Source organism: Pleurodeles waltl, chromosome 1_2, assembly GCF_031143425.1.
Source record: "Pleurodeles waltl isolate 20211129_DDA chromosome 1_2, aPleWal1.hap1.20221129, whole genome shotgun sequence".
Classification (NCBI taxonomy): domain Eukaryota; kingdom Metazoa; phylum Chordata; class Amphibia; order Caudata; family Salamandridae; genus Pleurodeles; species Pleurodeles waltl.
This window is the reverse complement of record NC_090437.1, coordinates 303,357,014-303,372,941: the sequence shown is the minus strand read 5'-3', so window position 1 is coordinate 303,372,941 and position 15,928 is coordinate 303,357,014.

Below are 15,928 nucleotides of genomic sequence, written 5' to 3'. Positions count from 1 at the left end.
GGGTCACTGCTGACAAGCAAGCAGAGCCCAGCCCCTCGCATACAAATGGGGTGATTACAAAGGAAGGGATTTGGTGGTGGACATCATCTTTTTATGCCCCCCCTCACTCTCAGAAGGGGTCAAATTTTGGGGAGCAGTGTCAAAAGGGGCATTAGGGTGCATTATTAAGGGGTGCCAGGAGACACAGTCCTCCATTCTAAAGGCTCATCAAAAACCAACAAGAACAAAAGGTAATTCAGCAAGTAGATTTAAAGCCTCTCTGTGGATTTATGTTCAACTGCTCCCTCTAGTAATGTTACATGGCAACTGCAGTTTAATCACTGGATTGAGAAAGGGGCCGTCCTATGCAAATAATCTCCTCCCATGATTACTTCTGTGAGCTTCCGTTGTGATACAATGATAGGACCTTCAACATATGCTCTTCAGCAGATTTGTAAAGTTATCAAATTGCCTTAGGCTAAGGATTGTTCCACTTGAAGGCCCTCAGATAAGTACCCCACCCTCACTTAGCAGGGTACTGAATTACATGCAGTAATCCTCTATACAGAACATGGGCGTTCGTGGGCCTACTGTAAAGGCTGTATGCTAAGACTGGGATGTTTAAAATCCCATAGCACAGCAGCCATAGGTCCAGGTTATAGCAGAGGGTGGGAGTAGAAAGAGAGTGTGAGTCAGGTGATAGGGGTGGAGCAAGAAGAACAGGCAGAGAGCCACCCATATAGAGAGAGGAGGTATAGACAGATAATAGCAGGGGTGGTTGGAGAACTTAGAGGAGGAAGGGGGACATTGAGGGAGCATGGTGGGAGACCAAGAGTGGGTGGAGTCACAGAGGAAAGGCAGTGCCAGGATGCAGGAGAAGAAGCGGTGTAGGCCAGAGCAAGAGTGAGTGCAGGACAGGAAGCATAGTGGAGTGGGGTTACTGCTGACAAGCAAGCAGAGCGCACCGCCTCACATGCAAATGGGGTGATTACAAAGGAAGGGATTTGGTGGTGGACATCATCTTTTTATGCCCCCCCTCACTCTCAGAAGGGGTTACATTTTGGGGAGCAGTGTCAAAAGGGGCATTAGGGTGCATTATTAAGGGGTGCCAGGAGACACAGTCCTCCATTCTATAGGCTCATCAAAAACCAACAAGAACAACAGGTAATTCAGCAAGTAGATTTAAAGCCTCTCTGTGGATTTATGTTCATACTGCTCCCTCTAGTAATGTTACAAGGCAACTGCAGTTTAATCACTGGATTGAGAAAGGGGCCGTCCTATGCAAATAATCTCCTCCCATGATTACTTCTGTGAGCTTCCGTTGTGATACAATGATAGGACCTTCAACATATGGTCTTCAGCAGATTTGTAAAGTTATCAAATTGCCTTAGGCTAAGGATTGTTCCACTTGAAGGCCCTCAGATAAGTACCCCACCCTCACTTAGCAGGGTACTGAATTACATGCAGTAATCCTCTATACAGAACATGGGCGTTCGTGGGCTTACTGTAAAGGCTGTGTGCTAAGACTGGGATGTTTAAAATCCCATAGCACAGCAGCCATAGGTCCAGGTTATAGCAGAGGGTGGGAGTAGAAAGAGAGTGTGAGTCAGGTGGTAGGGATGGAGCAAGAAGGACAGGCAGAGAGAGACCCATATAGAGAGAGGAGGTATAGACAGATAATAGCAGGGGTGGTTGGAGAACTTAGAGGAGGAAGGGGGACATTGAGGGAGCATGGTGGGAGACCAAGATTGGGTGGAGTCACAGAGGAAAGGCAGTGCCAGGATGCAGGAGAAGAAGCGGTGTAGGCCAGAGAGCAAGAGTGAGTGCAGGACAGGAAGCATAGTGGAGTGGGGTCACTGCTGACAAGCAAGCAGAGCCCACCCCCTCACATGCAAATGGGGTGATTACAAAGGAAGGGATTTGGTGGTGGACATCATCTTTTTATGCCCCCCCTCACTCTCAGAAGGGGTCAAATTTTGGGGAGCAGTGTCAAAAGGGGCATTAGGGTGCATTATTAAGGGGTGCCAGGAGACACAGTCCTCCATTCTAAAGGCTCATCAAAAACCAACAAGAACAAAAGGTAATTCAGCAAGTAGATTTAAAGCCTCTCTGTGGATTTATGTTCATCTGCTCCCTCTAGTAATGTTACATGGCAACTGCAGTTTAATCACTGGATTGAGAAAGGGGCCGTCCTATGCAAATAATCTCCTCCCATGATTACTTCTGTGAGCTTCCGTTGTGATACAATGATAGGACCTTCAACATATGCTCTTCAGCAGATTTGTAAAGTTATCAAATTGCCTTAGGCTAAGGATTGTTCCACTTGAAGGCCCTCAGATAAGTACCCCACCCTCACTTAGCAGGGTACTGAATTACATGCAGTAATCCTCTATACAGAACATGGCCGTTCGTGGGCCTACTGTAAAGGCTGTATGCTAAGACTGGGATGTTTAAAATCCCATAGCACAGCAGCCATAGGTCCAGGTTATAGCAGAGGGTGGGAGTAGAAAGAGTGTGAGTCAGGTGATAGGGGTGGAGCAAGAAGAACAGGCAGAGAGCGACCCATATAGAGAGAGGAGGTATAGACAGATAATAGCAGGGGTGGTTGGAGAACTTAGAGGAGGAAGGGGGACATTGAGGGAGCATGGTGGGAGACCAAGAGTGGGTGGAGTCACAGAGGAAAGGCAGTGCCAGGATGCAGGAGAAGAAGCGGTGTAGGCCAGAGAGCAAGAGTGAGTGCAGGACAGGAAGCATAGTGGAGTGGGGTCACTGCTGACAAGCAAGCAGAGCCCACCCCCTCACATGCAAATGGGGTGATTACAAAGGAAGGGATTTGGTGGTGGACATCATCTTTTTATGCCCCCCCTCACTCTCAGAAGGGGTTACATTTTGGGGAGCAGTGTCAAAAGGGGCATTAGGGTGCATTATTAAGGGGTGCCAGGAGACACAGTCCTCCATTCTATAGGCTCATCAAAAACCAACAAGAACAACAGGTAATTCAGCAAGTAGATTTAAAGCCTCTCTGTGGATTTATGTTCATACTGCTCCCTCTAGTAATGTTACAAGGCAACTGCAGTTTAATCACTGGATTGAGAAAGGGGCCGTCCTATGCAAATAATCTCCTCCCATGATTACTTCTGTGAGCTTCCGTTGTGATACAATGATAGGACCTTCAACATATGCTCTTCAGCAGATTTGTAAAGTTATCAAATTGCCTTAGGCTAAGGATTGTTCCACTTGAAGGCCCTCAGATAAGTACCCCACCCTCACTTAGCAGGGTACTGAATTACATGCAGTAATCCTCTATACAGAACATGGGCGTTTGTGGGCCTACTGTAAAGGCTGTATGCTAAGACTGGGATGTTTAAAATCCCATAGCACAGCAGCCTTAGGTCCAGGTTATAGCAGAGGGTGGGAGTAGAAAGAGAGTGTGAGTCAGGTGGTAGGGGTGGAGCAAGAAGGACAGGCAGAGAGAGACCCATTTAGAGAGAGGAGGTATAGACAGATAATAGCAGGGGTGGTTGGAGAACTTAGAGGAGGAAGGGGGACATTGAGGGAGCATGGTGGGAGACCAAGAGTGGGTGGAGTCACAGAGGAAAGGCAGTGCCAGGATGCAGGAGAAGAAGTGGTGTAGGCCAGAGAGCAAGAGTGAGTGCAGGACAGGATGCATGGTGGAGTGGGGTCACTGCTGACAAGCAAGCAGAGCCCAGCCCCTCGCATACAAATGGGGTGATTACAAAGGAAGGGATTTGGTGGTGGACATCATCTTTTTATGCCCCCCCTCACTCTCAGAAGGGGTTACATTTTGGGGAGCAGTGTCAAAAGGGGCATTAGGGTGCATTATTAAGGGGTGCCAGGAGACACAGTACTCCATTCTATAGGCTCATCAAAAACCAACAGGAACAACAGGTAATTCAGCAAGTAGATTTAAAGCCTCTCTGTGGATTTATGTTCATACTGCTCCCTCTAGTAATGTTACAAGGCAACTGCAGTTTAATCACTGGATTGAGAAAGGGGCCGTCCTATGCAAATAATCTCCTCCCATGATTACTTCTGTGAGCTTCCGTTGTGATACAATGATAGGACCTTCAACATGTGCTCTTCAGCAGATTTGTAAAGTTATCAAATTGCCTTAGGCTAAGGATTGTTCCACTTGAAGGCCCTCAGATAAGTACCCCACCCTCACTTAGCAGGGTACTGAATTACATGCAGTAATCCTCTATACAGAACATGGGCGTTCGTGGGCCTACTGTAGAGGCTGTGTGCTAAGACTGGGATGTTTAAAATCCCATAGCACAGCAGCCATAGGTCCAGGTTATAGCAGAGGGTGGGAGTAGAAAGAGAGTGTGAGTCAGGTGGTAGGGGTGGAGCAAGAAGGACAGGCAGAGAGAGACCCATATAGAGAGAGGAGGTATAGACAGATAATAGCAGGGGTGGTTGGAGAACTTAGAGGAGGAAGGGGGACATTGAGGGAGCATGGTGGGAGACCAAGAGTGGGTGGAGTCACAGAGGAAAGGCAGTGCCAGGATGCAGGAGAAGAAGTGGTGTAGGCCAGAGAGCAAGAGTGAGTGCAGGACAGGATGCATGGTGGAGTGGGGTCACTGCTGACAAGCAAGCAGAGCCCAGCCCCTCGCATACAAATGGGGTGATTACAAAGGAAGGGATTTGGTGGTGGACATCATCTTTTTATGCCCCCCCTCACTCTCAGAAGGGGTCAAATTTTGGGGAGCAGTGTCAAAAGGGGCATTAGGGTGCATTATTAAGGGGTGCCAGGAGACACAGTCCTCCATTCTAAAAGCTCATCAAAAACCAACAAGAACAAAAGGTAATTCAGCAAGTAGATTTAAAGCCTCTCTGTGGATTTATGTTCAACTGCTCCCTCTAGTAATGTTACATGGCAACTGCAGTTTAATCACTGGATTGAGAAAGGGGCCGTCCTATGCAAATAATCTCCTCCCATGATTACTTCTGTGAGCTTCCGTTGTGATACAATGATAGGACCTTCAACATATGCTCTTCAGCAGATTTGTAAAGTTATCAAATTGCCTTAGGCTAAGGATTGTTCCACTTGAAGGCCCTCAGATAAGTACCCCACCCTCACTTAGCAGGGTACTGAATTACATGCAGTAATCCTCTATACAGAACATGGGCGTTTGTGGGCCTACTGTAAAGGCTGTATGCTAAGACTGGGATGTTTAAAATCCCATAGCACAGCAGCCATAGGTCCAGGTTATAGCAGAGGGTGGGAGTAGAAAGAGAGTGTGAGTCAGGTGGTAGGGGTGGAGCAAGAAGGACAGGCAGAGAGAGACCCATATAGAGAGAGGAGGTATAGACAGATAATAGCAGGGGTGGTTGGGGAACTTAGAGGAGGAAGGGGGACATTGAGGGAGCATGGTGGGAGACCAAGAGTGGGTGGAGTCACAGAGGAAAGGCAGTGCCAGGATGCAGGAGAAGAAGTGGTGTAGGCCAGAGAGCAAGAGTGAGTGCAGGACAGGATGCATGGTGGAGTGGGGTCACTGCTGACAAGCAAGCAGAGCCCAGCCCCTCGCATACAAATGGGGTGATTACAAAGGAAGGGATTTGGTGGTGGACATCATCTTTTTATGCCCCCCCTCACTCTCAGAAGGGGTCAAATTTTGGGGAGCAGTGTCAAAAGGGGCATTAGGGTGCATTATTAAGGGGTGCCAGGAGACACAGTCCTCCATTCTAAAGGCTCATCAAAAACCAACAAGAACAAAAGGTAATTCAGCAAGTAGATTTAAAGCCTCTCTGTGGATTTATGTTCATCTGCTCCCTCTAGTAATGTTACATGGCAACTGCAGTTTAATCACTGGATTGAGAAAGGGGCCGTCCTATGCAAATAATCTCCTCCCATGATTACTTCTGTGAGCTTCCGTTGTGATACAATGATAGGACCTTCAACATATGCTCTTCAGCAGATTTGTAAAGTTATCAAATTGCCTTAGGCTAAGGATTGTTCCACTTGAAGGCCCTCAGATAAGTACCCCACCCTCACTTAGCAGGGTACTGAATTACATGCAGTAATCCTCTATTCAGAACATGGCCGTTCGTGGGCCTACTGTAAAGGCTGTATGCTAACACTGGGATGTTTAAAATCCCATAGCACAGCAGCCATAGGTCCAGGTTATAGCAGAGGGTGGGAGTAGAAAGAGAGTGTGAGTCAGGTGATAGGGGTGGAGCAAGAAGAACAGGCAGAGAGCGACCCATATAGAGAGAGGAGGTATAGACAGATAATAGCAGGGGTGGTTGGAGAACTTAGAGGAGGAAGGGGGACATTGAGGGAGCATGGTGGGAGACCAAGAGTGGGTGGAGTCACAGAGGAAAGGCAGTGCCAGGATGCAGGAGAAGAAGCGGTGTAGGCCAGAGAGCAAGAGTGAGTGCAGGACAGGAAGCATAGTGGAGTGGGGTCACTGCTGACAAGCAAGCAGAGCCCACCCCCTCACATGCAAATGGGGTGATTACAAAGGAAGGGATTTGGTGGTGGACATCATCTTTTTATGCCCCCCCTCACTCTCAGAAGGGGTTACATTTTGGGGAGCAGTGTCAAAAGGGGCATTAGGGTGCATTATTAAGGGGTGCCAGGAGACACAGTCCTCCATTCTATAGGCTCATCAAAAACCAACAAGAACAACAGGTAATTCAGCAAGTAGATTTAAAGCCTCTCTGTGGATTTATGTTCATACTGCTCCCTCTAGTAATGTTACAAGGCAACTGCAGTTTAATCACTGGATTGAGAAAGGGGCCGTCCTATGCAAATAATCTCCTCCCATGATTACTTCTGTGAGCTTCCGTTGTGATACAATGATAGGACCTTCAACATATGCTCTTCAGCAGATTTGTAAAGTTATCAAATTGCCTTAGGCTAAGGATTGTTCCACTTGAAGGCCCTCAGATAAGTACCCCACCCTCACTTAGCAGGGTACTGAATTACATGCAGTAATCCTCTATACAGAACATGGGCGTTTGTGGGCCTACTGTAAAGGCTGTATGCTAAGACTGGGATGTTTAAAATCCCATAGCACAGCAGCCATTGGTCCAGGTTATAGCAGAGGGTGGGAGTAGAAAGAGAGTGTGAGTCAGGTGGTAGGGGTGGAGCAAGAAGGACAGGCAGAGAGAGACCCATATAGAGAGAGGAGGTATAGACAGATAATAGCAGGGGTGGTTGGAGAACTTAGAGGAGGAAGGGGGACATTGAGGGAGCATGGTGGGAGACCAAGAGTGGGTGGAGTCACAGAGGAAAGGCAGTGCCAGGATGCAGGAGAAGAAGTGGTGTAGGCCAGAGAGCAAGAGTGAGTGCAGGACAGGATGCATGGTGGAGTGGGGTCACTGCTGACAAGCAAGCAGAGCCCAGCCCCTCGCATACAAATGGGGTGATTACAAAGGAAGGGATTTCGTGGTGGACATCATCTTTTTATGCCCCCCCTCACTCTCAGAAGGGGTCAAATTTTGGGGAGCAGTGTCAAAAGGGGCATTAGGGTGCATTATTAAGGGGTGCCAGGAGACACAGTCCTCCATTCTAAAGGCTCATCAAAAACCAATAAGAACAAAAGGTAATTCAGCAAGTAGATTTAAAGCCTCTCTGTGGATTTATGTTCAACTGCTCCCTCTAGTAATGTTACATGGGAACTGCAGTTTAATCACTGGATTGAGAAAGGGGCCGTCCTATGCAAATAATCTCCTCCCATGATTACTTCTGTGAGCTTCCGTTGTGATACAATGATAGGACCTTCAACATATGCTCTTCAGCAGATTTGTAAAGTTATCAAATTGCCTTAGGCTAAGGATTGTTCCACTTGAAGGCCCTCAGATAAGTACCCCACCCTCACTTAGCAGGGTACTGAATTACATGCAGTAATCCTCTATACAGAACATGGGCGTTCGTGGGCCTACTGTAAAGTCTGTATGCTAAGACTGGGATGTTTAAAATCCCATAGCTTTGCAGCCATAGGTCCAGGTTATAGCAGAGGGTGGGAGTAGAAAGAGAGTGTGAGTCAGGTGATAGGGGTGGAGCAAGAAGAACAGGCAGAGAGCGACCCATATAGAGAGAGGAGGTATAGACAGATAATAGCAGGGGTGGTTGGAGAACTTAGAGGAGGAAGGGGGACATTGAGGGAGCATGGTGGGAGACCAAGAGTGGGTGGAGTCACAGAGGAAAGGCAGTGCCAGCATGCAGGAGAAGAAGCGGAGCAAGAGTGAGTGCAGGACAGGAAGCATAGTGGAGTGGGGTCACTGCTGACAAGCAAGCAGAGCGCACCCCCTCACATGCAAATGGGGTGATTACAAAGGAAGGGATTTGGTGGTGGACATCATCTTTTTATGCCCCACCTCACTCTCAGAAGGGGTTACATTTTGGGGAGCAGTGTCAAAAGTGGCATTAGGGCGCATTAATAAGGGGTGCCAGGAGACACAGTCCTCCATTCTATAGGCTCATCAAAAACCAACAAGAACAACAGGTAATTCAGCAAGTAGATTTAAAGCCTCTCTGTGGATTTATGTTCATACTGCTCCCTCTAGTAATGTTACAAGGCAACTGCAGTTTAATCACTGGATTGAGAAAGGTTCCGTCCTATGCAAATAATCTCCTCCCATGATTACTTCTGTGAGCTTCCGTTGTGATACAATGATAGGACCTTCAACATATGCTCTTCAGCAGATTTGTAAAGTTATCAAATTGCCTTAGGCTAAGGATTGTTCCACTTGAAGGCCCTCAGATAAGTACCCCACCCTCACTTAGCAGGGTACTGAATTACATGCAGTAATCCTCTATACAGAACATGGGCGTTTGTGGGCCTACTGTAAAGGCTGTATGCTAAGACTGGGATGTTTAAAATCCCATAGCACAGCAGCCATAGGTCCAGGTTATAGCAGAGGGTGGGAGTAGAAAGAGAGTGTGAGTCAGGTGGTAGGGGTGGAGCAAGAAGGACAGGCAGAGAGAGACCCATATAGAGAGAGGAGGTATAGACAGATAATAGCAGGGGTGGTTGGGGAACTTAGAGGAGGAAGGGGGACATTGAGGGAGCATGGTGGGAGACCAAGAGTGGGTGGAGTCACAGAGGAAAGGCAGTGCCAGGATGCAGGAGAAGAAGTGGTGTAGGCCAGAGAGCAAGAGTGAGTGCAGGACAGGATGCATGGTGGAGTGGGGTCACTGCTGACAAGCAAGCAGAGCCCAGCTCCTCGCATACAAATGGGGTGATTACAAAGGAAGGGATTTGGTGGTGGACATCATCTTTTTATGCCCCCCCTCACTCTCAGAAGGGGTCAAATTTTGGGGAGCAGTGTCAAAAGGGGCATTAGGGTGCATTATTAAGGGGTGCCAGGAGACACAGTCATCCATTCTAAAGGCTCATCAAAAACCAACAAGAACAAAAGGTAATTCAGCAAGTAGATTTAAAGCCTCTCTGTGGATTTATGTTCATCTGCTCCCTCTAGTAATGTTACATGGCAACTGCAGTTTAATCACTGGATTGAGAAAGGGGCCGTCCTATGCAAATAATCTCCTCCCATGATTACTTCTGTGAGCTTCCGTTGTGATACAATGATAGGACCTTCAACATATGCTCTTCAGCAGATTTGTAAAGTTATCAAATTGCCTTAGGCTAAGGATTGTTCCACTTGAAGGCCCTCAGATAAGTACCCCACCCTCACTTAGCAGGGTACTGAATTACATGCAGTAATCCTCTATACAGAACATGGCCGTTCGTGGGCCTACTGTAAAGGCTGTATGCTAAGACTGGGATGTTTAAAATCCCATAGCACAGCAGCCATAGGTCCAGGTTATAGCAGAGGGTGGGAGTAGAAAGAGTGTGAGTCAGGTGATAGGGGTGGAGCAAGAAGAACAGGCAGAGAGCGACCCATATAGAGAGAGGAGGTATAGACAGATAATAGCAGGGGTGGTTGGAGAACTTAGAGGAGGAAGGGGGACATTGAGGGAGCATGGTGGGAGACCAAGAGTGGGTGGAGTCACAGAGGAAAGGCAGTGCCAGGATGCAGGAGAAGAAGCGGTGTAGGCCAGAGAGCAAGAGTGAGTGCAGGACAGGAAGCATAGTGGAGTGGGGTCACTGCTGACAAGCAAGCAGAGCCCACCCCCTCACATGCAAATGGGGTGATTACAAAGGAAGGGATTAGGTGGTGGACATCATCTTTTTATGCCCCCCCTCACTCTCAGAAGGGGTTACATTTTGGGGAGCTGTGTCAAAAGGGGCATTAGGGTGCATTATTAAGGGGTGCCAGGAGACACAGTCCTCCATTCTATAGGCTCATCAAAAACCAACAAGAACAACAGGTAATTCAGCAAGTAGATTTAAAGCCTCTCTGTGGATTTATGTTCATACTGCTCCCTCTAGTAATGTTACAAGGCAACTGCAGTTTAATCACTGGATTGAGAAAGGGGCCGTCCTATGCAAATAATCTCCTCCCATGATTACTTCTGTGAGCTTCCGTTGTGATACAATGATAGGACCTTCAACATATGCTCTTCAGCAGATTTGTAAAGTTATCAAATTGCCTTAGGCTAAGGATTGTTCCACTTGAAGGCCCTCAGATAAGTACCCCACCCTCACTTAGCAGGGTACTGAATTACATGCAGTAATCCTCTATACAGAACATGGGCGTTTGTGGGCCTACTGTAAAGGCTGTATGCTAAGACTGGGATGTTTAAAATCCCATAGCACAGCAGCCATAGGTCCAGGTTATAGCAGAGGGTGGGAGTAGAAAGAGAGTGTGAGTCAGGTGGTAGGGGTGGAGCAAGAAGGACAGGCAGAGAGAGACCCATATAGAGAGAGGAGGTATAGACAGATAATAGCAGGGGTGGTTGGAGAACTTAGAGGAGGAAGGGGGACATTGAGGGAGCATGGTGGGAGACCAAGAGTGGGTGGAGTCACAGAGGAAAGGCAGTGCCAGGATGCAGGAGAAGAAGTGGTGTAGGCCAGAGAGCAAGAGTGAGTGCAGGACAGGATGCATGGTGGAGTGGGGTCACTGCTGACAAGCAAGCAGAGCCCAGCCCCTCGCATACAAATGGGGTGATTACAAAGGAAGGGATTTGGTGGTGGACATCATCTTTTTATGCCCCCCCTCACTCTCAGAAGAGGTCAAATTTTGGGGAGCAGTGTCAAAAGGGGCATTAGGGTGCATTATTAAGGGGTGCCAGGAGACACAGTCCTCCATTCTAAAGGCTCATCAAAAACCAACAAGAACAAATGGTAATTCAGCAAGTAGATTTAAAGCCTCTCTGTGGATTTATGTTCAACTGCTCCCTCTAGTAATGTTACATGGGAACTGCAGTTTAATCACTGGATTGAGAAAGGGGCCGTCCTATGCAAATAATCTCCTCCCATGATTACTTCTGTGAGCTTCCGTTGTGATACAATGATAGGACCTTCAACATATGCTCTTCAGCAGATTTGTAAAGTTATCAAATTGCCTTAGGCTAAGGATTGTTCCACTTGAAGGCCCTCAGATAAGTACCCCACCCTCACTTAGCAGGGTACTGAATTACATGCAGTAATCCTCTATACAGAACATGGGCGTTCGTGGGCCTACTGTAAAGGCTGTATGCTAAGACTGGGATGTTTAAAATCCCATAGCTCTGCAGCCATAGGTCCAGGTTATAGCAGAGGGTGGGAGTAGAAAGAGAGTGTGAGTCAGGTGATAGGGGTGGAGCAAGAAGAACAGGCAGAGAGCGACCCATATAGAGAGAGGAGGTATAGACAGATAATAGCAGGGGTGGTTGGAGAACTTAGAGGAGGAAGGGGGACATTGAGGGAGCATGGTGGGAGACCAAGAGTGGGTGGAGTCACAGAGGAAAGGCAGTGCCAGCATGCAGGAGAAGAAGCGGAGCAAGAGTGAGTGCAGGACAGGAAGCATAGTGGAGTGGGGTCACTGCTGACAAGCAAGCAGAGCGCACCCCCTCACATGCAAATGGGGTGATTACAAAGGAAGGGATTTGGTGGTGGACATCATCTTTTTATGCCCCCCCTCACTCTCAGAAGGGGTTACATTTTGGGGAGCAGTGTCAAAAGTGGCATTAGGGCGCATTATTAAGGGGTGCCAGGAGACACAGTCCTCCATTCTATAGGCTCATCAAAAACCAACAAGAACAACAGGTAGTTCAGCAAGTAGATTTAAAGCCTCTCTGTGGATTTATGTTCATACTGCTCCCTCTAGTAATGTTACAAGGCAACTGCAGTTTAATCACTGGATTGAGAAAGGTTCCGTCCTATGCAAATAATCTCCTCCCATGATTACTTCTGTGAGCTTCCGTTGTGATACAATGATAGGACCTTCAACATATGCTCTTCAGCAGATTTGTAAAGTTATCAAATTGCCTTAGGCTAAGGATTGTTCCACTTGAAGGCCCTCAGATAAGTACCCCACCCTCACTTAGCAGGGTACTGAATTACATGCAGTAATCCTCTATACAGAACATGGGCGTTTGTGGGCATACTGTAAAGGCTGTATGCCAAGACTGGGATGTTTAAAATCCCATAGCATAGCAGCCATAGGTCCAGGTTATAGCAGAGGGTGGGAGTAGAAAGAGAGTGTGAGTCAGTGGTAGGGGTGGAGCAAGAAGGACAGGCAGAGAGAGACCCATATAGAGAGAGGAGGTATAGACAGATAATAGCAGGGGTGGTTGGAGAACTTAGAGGGGGAAGGGGGACATTGAGGGAGCATGGTGGGAGACCAAGAGTGGGTGGAGTCACAGAGGAAAGGCAGTGCCAGGATGCAGGAGAAGAAGCGGTGTAGGCCAGAGAGCAAGAGTGAGTGCAGGACAGGAAGCATGGTGGAGTGGGGTCACTGCTGACAAGCAAGCAGAGCCCAGCCCTTCGCATACAAATGGGGTGATTACAAAGGAAGGGATTTGGTGGTGGACATCATCTTTTTATGCCCCCCCTCACTCTCAGAAGGGGTTACATTTTGGGGAGCAGTGTCAAAAGGGGCATTAGGGTGCATTATTAAGGGGTGCCAGGAGACACAGTCCTCCATTCTATAGGCTCATCAAAAACCAACAAGAACAACAGGTAATTCAGCAAGTAGATTTAAAGCCTCTCTGTGGATTTATGTTCATACTGCTCCCTCTAGTAATGTTACAAGGCAACTGCAGTTTAATCACTGGATTGAGAAAGGGGCCGTCCTATGCAAATAATCTCCTCCCATGATTACTTCTGTGAGCTTCCGTTGTGATACAATGATAGGACCTTCAACATATGCTCTTCAGCAGATTTGTAAAGTTATCAAATTGCCTTAGGCTAAGGATTGTTCCACTTGAAGGCCCTCAGATAAGTACCCCACCCTCACTTAGCAGGGTACTGAATTACATGCAGTAATCCTCTATACAGAACATGGGCGTTCGTGGGCCTACTCTAAAGGCTGTGTGTTAAGACTGGGATGTTTAAAATCCCATAGCACAGTAGCCATAGGTCCAGGTTATAGCAGAGGGTGCGAGTAGAAAGAGAGTGTGATTCAGGTGGTAGGGGTGGAGCAAGAAGGACAGGCAGAGAGAGACTCATATAGAGAGAGGAGGTATAGACAGATAATAGCAGGGGTGGTTGGAGAACTTAGAGGAGGAAGGGGGACATTAAGGGAGCATGGTGGGAGACCAAGAGTGGGTGGAGTCACAGAGGAAAGGCAGTGCCAGGATGCAGGAGAAGAAGTGGTGTAGGCCAGAGAGCAAGAGTGAGTGCAGGACAGGAAGCATAGTGGAGTGGGGTCACTGCTGACAAGCAAGCAGAGCCCAGCCCCTCGCATACAAATGGGGTGATTACAAAGGAAGGGATTTGGTGGTGGACATCATCTTTTTATGCCCCCCTCACTCTCAGAAGGGGTCAAATTTTGGGGAGCAGTGTCAAAAGGGGCATTAGGGTGCATTATTAAGGGGTGCCAGGAGACACAGTCCTCCATTCTAAAGGCTCATCAAAAACCAACAAGAACAAAAGGTAATTCAGCAAGTAGATTTAAAGCCTCTCTGTGGATTTATGTTCAACTGCTCCCTCTAGTAATGTTACATGGCAACTGCAGTTTAATCACTGGATTGAGAAAGGGGCCGTCCTATGCAAATAATCTCCTCCCATGATTACTTCTGTGAGCTTCCGTTGTGATACAATGATAGGACCTTCAACATATGCTCTTCAGCAGATTTGTAAAGTTATCAAATTCCCTTAGGCTAAGGATTGTTCCACTTGAAGGCCCTCAGATAAGTACCCCACCCTCACTTAGCAGGGTACTGAATTACATGCAGTAATCCTCTATACAGAACATGGCCGTTCGTGGGCCTACTGTAAAGGCTGTATGCTAAGACTGGGATGTTTAAAATCCCATAGCACAGCAGCCATAGGTCCAGGTTATAGCAGAGGGTGGGAGTAGAAAGAGAGTGTTGGTCAGGTGGTAGGGGTGGAGCAAGAAGAACAGGCAGAGAGAGACCCATATAGAGAGAGGAGGTATAGACAGATAATAGCAGGGGTGGTTGGAGAACTTAGAGGAGGAAGGGGGACATTGAGGGCCATATTTATACTTTTTGACGCAAAACTGCGCTAACGCAGTTTTGCGTCAAAAAAATTAGCGCCGGCTAACGCCATTCTGAAGCGCCATGCGGGCGCCGTATTTATTGAATGGCGTTAGCCGGCGCTAGCAGACCGGCGCTGCCTGGTGTGCGTGGAAAAAAAACACGTACACCAGGCAGCGCCGGCGTAGGGGGAAAATGGCGTATGGGCGTCTTAAAATGGGGCAAGTCAGGTTGAGTCAAAAAAATCGTCTTAACCCGACTTGCGCCATTTTTTTTCGACGCCCATCCCCCATCAACATGACTCCTATCATTGTAAAGATAGGAGTCATGCCCCCTTGCCCAATGGCCATGCCCAGGGGACTTCTGTCCCCTGGGCATGGTCATTGGGCATAGTGGCATGTAGGGGGGCACAAATCAGGCCCCCCTATGCCACAAAAAATAAATTAAAAAATACTTACCTGAACTTACCTTAATGCCCATGGGATGGGTCCCTCCGTCCTTGGGTGTCCTCCTGGGGTGGGCAAGGGTGGCAGGGGGGGTCCCTGGGGGCAGGGGAGGGCACTCTGGGCTCATTTTGAGCCCACTTGTCCCTTAACGCCATCCCTGACCCAGGCGTTAAAAAGCGGCGCAAATGCGCCGTTTTTGGCCACGCCCACTCCCGGGCGTCACTTTTGCCCGGGAGTATAAATTCCACGTAAAGGCCTGGGAGTCATTTTTTTAGACGGGAACGCCTCCCTTGCATCTCATTAACGCAAGGAAGGGGTTCACGCTAAAAAATGACGCACACTCCGGGCACTTTGGCGCCCGAAGCGTCTAACGCCATAGTATAAATATGGCGTTAGTTGACGTGTGTTTAGCGTCGAATTTGCGTAAAAAAAAACGACGCAAATTCGGCGCAACCAGAGTATAAATACGGCCCTGAGGGAGCATGGTGGGAGACCAAGAGTGGGTGGAGTCACAGAGGAAAGGCAGTGCCAGGATGCAGGAGAAGAAGCGGTGTAGGCCAGAGAGCAAGAGTGAGTGCAGGACAGGAAGCATAGTGGAGTGGGGTCACTGCTGACAAGCAAGCAGAGCCCACCCCCTCACATGCAAATGGGGTGATTACAAAGGAAGGGATTTGGTGGTGGACATCATCTTTTTATGCCCCCCCTCACTCTCAGAAGGGGTTACATTTTGGGGAGTAGTGTCAAAAGGGGCATTAGGGTGCATTATTAAGGGGTGCCAGGAGACACAGTCCTCCATTCTATAGGCTCATCAAAAACCAACAAGAACAACAGGTAATTCAGCAAGTAGATTTAAAGCCTCTCTGTGGATTTATGTTCATACTGCTCCCTCTAGTAATGTTACAAGGCAACTGCAGTTTAATCACTGGATTGAGAAAGGGGCCGTCCTATGCAAATAATCTCCTCCCATGATTACTTCTGTGAGCTT